The 9,108-nt window shown below is 40.9% G+C and overlaps 1 long non-coding RNA gene across 1 annotated transcript; it reads left to right on the top strand.

Moving 5' to 3' along the window:
- The first annotated feature begins 1,496 nt into the window (after positions 1–1,496).
- On the top strand, positions 1,497–8,217 carry LOC105543509. The gene is made up of 2 exons (XR_001006629.1): positions 1,497–1,590; positions 7,955–8,217. It is a non-coding gene; the product is annotated as an uncharacterized LOC105543509 (long non-coding RNA).
- Positions 8,218–9,108: the final 891 nt, after the last annotated feature.

Consider the following 9,108-nt stretch of genomic DNA (forward strand, 5'->3'; position numbering starts at 1 on the left):
TTCTCTGATGATGACCAGTGATGATGAGCATTTTTTCATGTGTCTGTTGGCTGCATAAATGTCTTCTTTTGAGAAGTGTCTGTTCATATCCTTTGCTCACTTTTTGATGGGGTTGTTTTATTCTTGTAAATTAGTTTAAGTTCTTTGTAGATTCTGGATATTAGTCCTTTGTCCAATGGGTAGATTGCAAAATTTTTCACCCATTCTGTAGGTTCCCTGTTCACTCTGATGGCAGTTTCTTTTGCTGTGCAGAAGCTCTTTAGTTTAACTAGATCCCATTTGTCAGTTTTGGCTTTTGTTGCCATTGCTTTTGGTGTTTTAGTCATGAAGTCCTTGCACATGCCTATGTCCTGAATGGTATTCTGTAGGTTTTCTTCTAGGGCTTTTATGATTTTAGGTCTAACATTTAGTCTTTAATCCATCTCGAATTAATTTTTGTATAAGGTGTAAGGAAGGGATCCAGTTTCAGCTTTCTACATATGGCTAGCCAGTTTTCCCAGCACCATTTACTAAATAGGGAATCCTTTCCCCATTTCTTGTTTTTGACAAAAACATTTCTATGCCACCTACTTTTCATCAAGAAAACTTTGTTACCAAAAGTAGTCGTCCCCCAAAAAAATTTTGTAAAATTTTTCATTTCCATATGTAAACTCCTTCTCCAAGGAAATGCTCTAAGAGCTTGACTTCGGCTCATTGATGTCTCCCATAAGCCTGTTGTTTTATCCAGGATGAGTCATTAATTTTTCTGATAGAATTTCTCCCTTGTGTAGTGGGTTGAATCATGTCCCCACAAAACAAACACCTGTCCCCCCAGAACCTCAGCATATGACCTTATTTCAAAATAGGGTCTTTGCAGATATAAATAGTCATTAGTTAAGATGAGGCTATACTAGATTCAGGTGGACCCTGAGTCCAGTGACTGTTGTCCTTATAAGAGGAGCAGAATGACAGAGACCCACCTGGAAAAGGTCATGTGACATTGGAGGCAGAGACTGGAGTGATGCAGCGATAAGCCATATGACATAAAGGATTACTGACAGCCAGCAGAGGCTTGGAAGAGGCAATAGAAGATTCTTCCCTAGGGCTTTCCAAGGGAGGGAGGCCCTGCTGCCACCTTGATCCCCAACATCTAGCCTCCAGAACTATGAGAGAATACATTTCTGTTATTTTAAGTCACCAAGTTTGTGGTCATTTGTTAAGGTGGCCCAAGGAAACTAATATACCTTGCTATACCACATGATGTTTTTACTACTTTTACAATAGTAAACTTATGTCATATTCATTTGCTTTTCCAACTTCTATTCTGTTGGAAAGCACATACTGAAATAATTTTACTTTACCATTAAATTAGTCAACACTCAGAATGGTTCCATATTCAAAGCCTATTGTTCTACTTTTATGTTTCATTTCATTTGTTTCACGTATTTTTCTCGGAAGTAAATATACTCTTACCGAAATTCATTTGGGAATTTAATTTTTCTTTTTCTCTTTCTAGGTATTCTGTTATCAAGTGTTGGCTTGCTAGAAAAAATAGAATGCCTGATGAAGTCAGACACTCAATGGAAGGAATTAAGCTCTGCCCAACTCAAAGTAAATCGATTCACTCTATTTGTTTTGCTTTTGTAACTAACATATTATGCATAATATGCATAACTTTAAACTTTTTTCCCTTTAAATAAGTTGGAATATATGAGGGCTAATCCTTGTGTTCTCCTTTTAAGGTTGCTTTAACTTTTTCTGACTTTCCAAATTAATTTGGTAAATTACTCACATAGGAATTGAAACTTTGACAAAATTGAGTTACTTATATTTCCAAGCTTACTACCCTTTAATAGGTTAATATACAATTTGAAATTTTAAGGTTAGGTTTCAAAATATGAAAAAGCAGCCAAAACACACAGAGCACTAATAAACTGATCCCTAAAACTCATTGTATATTCAAAGGTATATGCAATATGGCTGAAAAGAAAGAAACAATGCTGAGTTGTTTTTTGTGCTCTTTTAAAAATTACCATTTACTTGTTGGGATAGGTTGAGAGTGACTCTTCAGCGGGGTGAGCTGGTAACTTACCATGAAAGTCAGCTGGTATAGAGGGGAAAGCATGACATTTGGGGTTAGAGAACTTAGGTTCAAATCTCAGTTCTGTGCTATTATGGAAAGGTCACTCAACCTCTAAATTTAGTTTTTTTTATCTTCAGCTACTTCTAGGTATGTGGAAGATGTTCAACAACTCCTTGTTGCTAAAATTCTGCCCTAACTCACAGGATTCTTATGACTAAATGACTCCATGTATATACAATTTCTTTGTGAACTGAAAAGTACAAAAAGCAATAGTTACTATTTTTTCCTGTCACCTGGCCACTAAACATAACAGCATATACATGCCAGGCACAGGCAATCACCTTCATTCAGTGATTCTCCAAGGGCCCTGCCCCCATATCTCCAAGTTTCTTTTCCCTGCTCAATATCGACCTCTCTCCCTCCTACTTGTTTGGTGTGCCACGCAGATGTCCTCCCCTGTATTAGCAGCCTTAGCCTTCTCCATTCAACTCTGCCTTCTTCCAGATTTCAGGGTACCTGCGAGGTAGGAAATGTTGCCTTCTCCAGCCTTACTCTTTGCTTTCTCCATGATTTCCCTACTCCTTTCTGCAATCTGTGTCTTTCAACATCCCCACCATCTTCACCAGTGGAAGAGATCACTTGGTTAAGTTGTTGTGATTACAGTAATTTCTGTCTATGCTTTGTCAGACTGGTGACAAAGCTATGTCCCTATAGCTCAGCTCTGCTTATGTTTTTACCATGTCTAAAATACTTTAATTGTGTCCCATTTTCCTTCAGGATAAAATTTAGACTCTTTGACAGAGAAAATCCTTAATGCTCTAATACTTGTCTGTGTCTTTGCAGTGACATTCCCTACCACTCCCCTTCACACCCTAAATGTTATAGTAAGCTAGTGGGTCATGATCGTTTGTTCCCTATCTCATTTCATTAAAAAGCTTGAGCACACACTGTGTTTTCTCATACCCCTACTCTAAATGCTCTTCTCTCCCCTTCTTTACTTTCTAATGCCTAGCATCCTTTGAGATTCAGTTCAAGTATTACCTTCTCTAGGAAACTTTCTCTGTGGGTTATCATAGCATTTCTACCATAGCTGTATCATGCTCTATTTGTTTTCTATTGCTGTGTCACAAATTAGCACACATTGAATGGTTTAAAACAACACACATTTATTATTTTACTATTTCTGTGGGCCTGGAGTACAGGCACAGCTTAGCTGGATCCTCTGCTTAGGGTCTCAGAAAGCTGCAATCAAGGCATCGGCTGGGCTGCATTCTCATCCCAGTGGTTTGAATGGGGGAGGAATCTGCTTCCCAGCCCAGTGAGGTTGTCGACAGAATTCATTTTCTTCTGTCTATAGGAATGAGGACCCTGGCTTCTGGCTGGGTATATGCTGGAAGCCTCCCTCACCTGCCGAGGGCTGCACACGGTTCCTTGCCATGTGGGCTCTCCCAGCATGGCCTCCTACTTTATCCAGCAAGAGTCTTTAGAGCAAGTCTGATAGCAAGATGGAGTTGTATGTGATGTAACATCATCATGCGAATGAGACCTTATCACTTGCATCATATTTTATTGGTTAGAAGTCATGGGTCCTATCCTCACTCAGAAAAGAGGAGTTTACACTAAGGTGTAAATACCAGGATGCAGGGATTCTGGGGGCCACCTTGGAGTCTGTCCAGCACGCATGCTATGTTATCATTCTTTTTACTGCCTGTCTCCTTTGAAAAAGAGTGAGCTTCTTAAGGGAAGGGACTGCTCACCTCAATCTTCCACAGCACAGTGGTTGGCATACAGTAGCTATCAATGCTCATTAAAAAATGAGTAAGTAAATAGTAGGATGAAGTAAAATTGTCATTTTTTTTTCTGCCTTGTGATTATGGGAAAAAAGGGTGAAAACCCATGATGAGTGGGAAAAAGAAAGGCAAGCTGGAAGAGGCAACATTTTAAGTTTAATGTCCAGAAACTGGTTAGCTCTTCAGTGCTGAGCCTTGTTGTCTTTGAACATGGAATAGACTCTTCTTTCTGTCTACTCCGGAAGAGGCTATACCTGAGAGGTTGTGGTAAATTTGATTATTTTTCAGAAATATTCATTCCTGCTCCACCTACATGAACAAGATATATTTCCTTGCACCTTGACTTTGAGCTTTTCCCTGTGACATGTTTTCATCAATGGAATATTAGTGGGTGCAGTGTGCCCCCAGGGTTTGGAAAGGGTTTGCATGATTTGGCTTGCTCTTTTTCTCTTCTGCCATCATCACAAGAGCGTGCCTGGACTGGCCCTCTGATCACAGAGAAAGATTCAAGGCATAGATCTGAGCTGGCCCAGCCATGTTTCCCAGCCATTCCCCAGCCAAAGAAGCCAACCACCTATTGACCTGCTGACATGTGACCGAAGCAAATACTTATTGCTGTATGTCACTAAGATTTTGTGGTTGTTTATTATGTAGCAAGAGAGTTATTATGTAGCAAGAGTGAACTTATATACCATATCGAAGGGAAGTGTGACTCAGAAAAGGAAAGAACCGTGTGCCCCTCTTTTGCAAAGAAGGATGGCATGTCATAGTTTGCCAATGGGAGAAACTCACCAGAGATTTGGCAGATGGGAGGGAAGTCGAGGCCATTAGGCTTGGGAAGTTGTTCATATCAGGCATGGTGGGTTCCTCAGATACGGCATTTTCACACATCTCTCTACAGCCTCACTTCACAGACATGGTGGCTGCACAGATATCCCCATGAACTCCTCGTTTTTGTCGCAATTTGGGTGGCTAAATGTGTGCAGCTTCTTGTACTCCATGAGCTTCTGGTTTCCCACTCATGTCAGTGCATCAGGATCATGACTGTTTTTTCAGTTCTCCAGCTGTAGCTTCCAGATCTTCACTCCCCTGGGTCCTCCCACACCTGGATAATCCCAAATTCCTGTGTTAGACTCTCACTCTTGTGTTACTTGTAGTGGCTCTGTTTTCCTAACTGAATCCAGACTGAAAACAGGACTGAATAGATAGAAACCATTTGTTAATCATCAGAGCCCATCAGTCAGCACAGGTTTTACTATCTTTACTAGCTAACCTATTTTCAGATTAAAAAATAAATTATCAGAGGCAGAGTTTCCATGATCCAACCCAAGAAAGGCATGGAAAATATAAGGCAGTTAGAATTTGTGCTTCCATAACTTATTTTGTTAACATAGTAACAAAATCCCCTCCTTTATTACTGATTCCAACCACCAAATCCAAGGTGTCTCAGAGGGATTTATAAAGCTTAAGATTTCCTGGAGGAGAAATTCAAAATAATCTTTTTTTTTTATGTTCTAAAGAAACATTTCTATATTTATTTCGCATTATACTCTGCTGATCTAGCCAGGTTTCTTTTTATGCTTCCTGGGAGATTTTAACAGGGCAGGAACTAAGAGGGCAAGTAGTCAAGGTGGTTGATTCCCAACTTTCATTCCACGCCAGCAACTCGTGTCAGCCAATCATGGTGATCTCATTTCCCTTCCCAGTAACTAGTTTAGAAATGGGGTGGGGTGCAGTGGCTCACACCTGTAATCCCAACACTTTGGGAGGCCAAAGTGGGCAGATCACCTGAGGTCAGGAGTTTGAGACCAGCCTGGCCAACATGGTAAAACCCCATCCCTACTAAAAAAAAATAATAATAATAAATTAATTAATTAAAAAAAAAATAGCTGGGCGTGGTGGTGAACGCCTGTAGTCCCAGTTACTTGGGAGGCTGAGGTGGGAGAATCACTTGATCCCAGGAGGCGGAGGTTGCAGTGAGCTAAGAGCACGCCACTGCACTTCAGCCTGGGCAACAGGAGTGAAACCCTGCCTCAAAAATAATAAAATTAAATTAAAATAAAAGAAAGGGCATGTGACAGGATCCTGCTTGAGGGGAAATATGCTGGGTGCTTCAGGGGATGGTTTTCCCATCCACTCTTAAAAATGAGCTCTTGGTGAGAAGACTGCTTTTTCCTCTGGATGTTGCTGTGCCCGGTGTGGTTACTAGAATGGCTGTAGCTCTCTTGCTGTGCACTGTGAAGATGAAGACAACACCTCAGTTAGCAAAGCAAGCAGTGAAAAGAATTGTGTCCTTCATGACACTGTGGAGTCACCGCAATATTCAATCCTGCCCTCCACTCTGGCTTTTATCTTATGTGAGATAAAACATTCTCCTATTGTTTAAACTGGGTTGACTTGGCTCTATATTTCTTGTAATCAAAAGCATGTGGAATCAGAAAGCCCCAAACATGGTTAGAAAGAACTGGAGTTAGTCCATCATTAATATGTTTATGGAAAATAAAGTAGATGCTTTTCTCAAGGCACAGACAGAATTTAGTTTTAACTTAGTTACAACTAAATATTAGTATCGAAAGTATGAAAATTAAAAATCACTGGGGGCCTCAGGACACCCATAGGATAATGGTGACTGTGTAAACTCAAATCTCTCTGTGTATCTTTCTCTCTTTGTTTTGTTTTGAGATGGAGTCTCACTCTGTCACCCAGGCTGGAGTGCAGTGGGTCAATCTCAGCTCACTGCAACCTCTGCCTTCTGAGTTCAAACGATTCTCCTGCCTCAGCCTCCAGAACAGCTGAGATTACAGGCTCCTGCCACCACACCCCGCTAATTTTCGTATTTTAGTAGAGACAGGGTTTCACCATGTTGGCCAGGCTGGTCTCGAACCCTTGACCTCAAGTGATCCACCTGCCTTGGCTTCCCAAAATGCTGGGATTACAGGTGGAAGCCACCATGCCTGGCTTCTCTGTGTATCTTTCTATAAACCAAAGAGAGAAGGAAAACAGGTCACTTGTAGCCAGTGTCGATAACATTAGAAGACAACAGGTATTATAGGGTTTATTTCATATGTAAGTGAGGGAAATAAACATATAAGGCAAACAAAATTTGTCCTGGAACCCATAATCGGCAGTGAATCTGGTGACAACTAGGAAAAAGGGGAGAGAATGCAGTGAGGTTTTAGAGTTAACAGAACATAAATAGCACCAGCTAGAGTTCATCCCCAGAAAGCAAGGTCCCCATGCTGTGTGGAAATATAGATCTAGAAATATAGACATTATATCTATATTCTTCTTTTGAAAAGTATAATCAGTTTATTTCCCTGTTTACAAGGCCTGTAAGATAAAGATGAAAGTCCTTTGCATGACATGTGAGGCTTTCCTGATCTGGCTTCAGCCTCCCTTCCAGCTCCACGAAACTTTCTGTATACTATAACATTGTGGTTTTGGATAGACAGATCTGGGACGAGTCTTGTTATTAGCTGGATATCTTTGGTTAAGTTACTATAGGTCACTCAGCCTTAGTTTCCTCATCTGTAAAATAAGAATAATAATACCTGCCCATCACAAGGGTTGTGTCTGAGTTAAATAATATTATAGCTGTCGACTGCTGAGCACCGCACCTGGCACAGTGGAAGTGCGGGAGAATCCACTCTGATCACGCCTAACCCTGTCAAGTCCTCTCATACCTTTGTGCTTATATGATGCATGCTGTTTCTTCTAACATGTTCTGACCTCCCTTCTCTGTCTAACAAACTGCTCCTCCTGTTTCAAAGCCCGAGTCTGTTTTCACTTAGACATAGTGATTCCCTCCCTGTGCTCCCAAAGCAGCTTTTCCCTTGCACATCACCCGGCCGTTAGCAGGGACCCAGTAAATATATATGTTAAATGAATGAACTAACAAAGCATCAAAAGATTGAGCAAGATGGAAAGAATGATTTATGACAAATAAAGTTACTTATAAAATATGAAGTTTAGAAAGTGTAAAAAAGGTTGCTCGCATTCATTCAGATGGTCTTTGGCATTATCCTACAAATGCAGGAACACTCTTTTCATTGTTTTTCCTGTATGTCTATTAAATTTCTGTTTTTTATAGCTCCTACCACAGATGAAATTTTTCTTGAGTCACCAACTGCAATAAATAGCGTCACAAACATTTACGAAACAGAAGAGGAGGGGTGGAAGAGTGACACTTCATTATATGAAAATGACACAGATGAGCCCTGGGAAGAGGAAGTGGAAGATCTAATCTCCTGGATCAACACTCTCAATACAAATACTTTAGAAGATTAAGCAGAACATTATCAGATTAAAAAACTGAACAGCCTCCACCATAGCCCAGTGTTGTGGAGCAATTTTGGAAGACTCTCAGAACTCGGATTTCATTTTTTTCAGGCTGTTCTCACCCGCTCACTGCAAGTACAAGCAAGTACAAATTAGAAATATAAGTACAAATCAGTAAAGATGTTGCTTTGACTTTCTTTAGAACTAAGTTACCAAAGTTAGGGATGTTCATTGCCATATGCCAATCAATGGTGTGACACTCCCACAGTTTTTAGGCTACTGGACACAAGTTTTTGCAGGCAGAGAATGGGTCAGAAAGAGGCTGGGATAGGAGGGGAGCAATTAAGAGCTTCAGAGGCTGGACATGACCTCAAATAGCAGGATCTATACATGGACCTACATCTGCCTGCTTTCTTGTCTTGTTTCCTCCATATTCAAGGGATGAGATGTCACTATTTACTAATGTTTCTCTTCTGTTTTATCCCAGAGTACATGGGAACATATCTGTCACCCCAAAAGTTTCCCCTGCTTCATGGTAATACGTCTCTCCTGCTCCTATTTCCTGCCCTTACTTTTCATAAGATCAGTCAGTATCACTGATCTGCTTTCTGTCACTGCAGATTAGTGTGCAATTTCTAGTTTTATATAAATGAAATTATGCAGGCTGGGCGCAGTGGCTTGCGCCTGTAATCCCAGCACTTTGGGAGGCCAAGACAGGCAGATTACGAGGTCAGGAGTTCGAGACCAGCCTGGCTAACATGGTGAAACCCGCCTGGCTAACATGGTGAAACCCCGTCTCTACTAAAAATACAAAAATTAGCCGGGCGTGGTGGCGATTGTCTGCAATCCCAGCTATTCAGGAGGCTGAGGCAGGAGAATCGCTTGAATCCGGGAGGCAAAGGTTGCAGTGAGCCAAGACTGTGCCATTGCAGTCCAGCCTGGGTGACAGTGAGATTCCATCTCAAAAAAGAAAGAAAG

The sequence above is a fragment of the Mandrillus leucophaeus genome, unplaced genomic scaffold (genome assembly GCF_000951045.1).
Source record: "Mandrillus leucophaeus isolate KB7577 unplaced genomic scaffold, Mleu.le_1.0 Scaffold284, whole genome shotgun sequence".
Classification (NCBI taxonomy): domain Eukaryota; kingdom Metazoa; phylum Chordata; class Mammalia; order Primates; family Cercopithecidae; genus Mandrillus; species Mandrillus leucophaeus.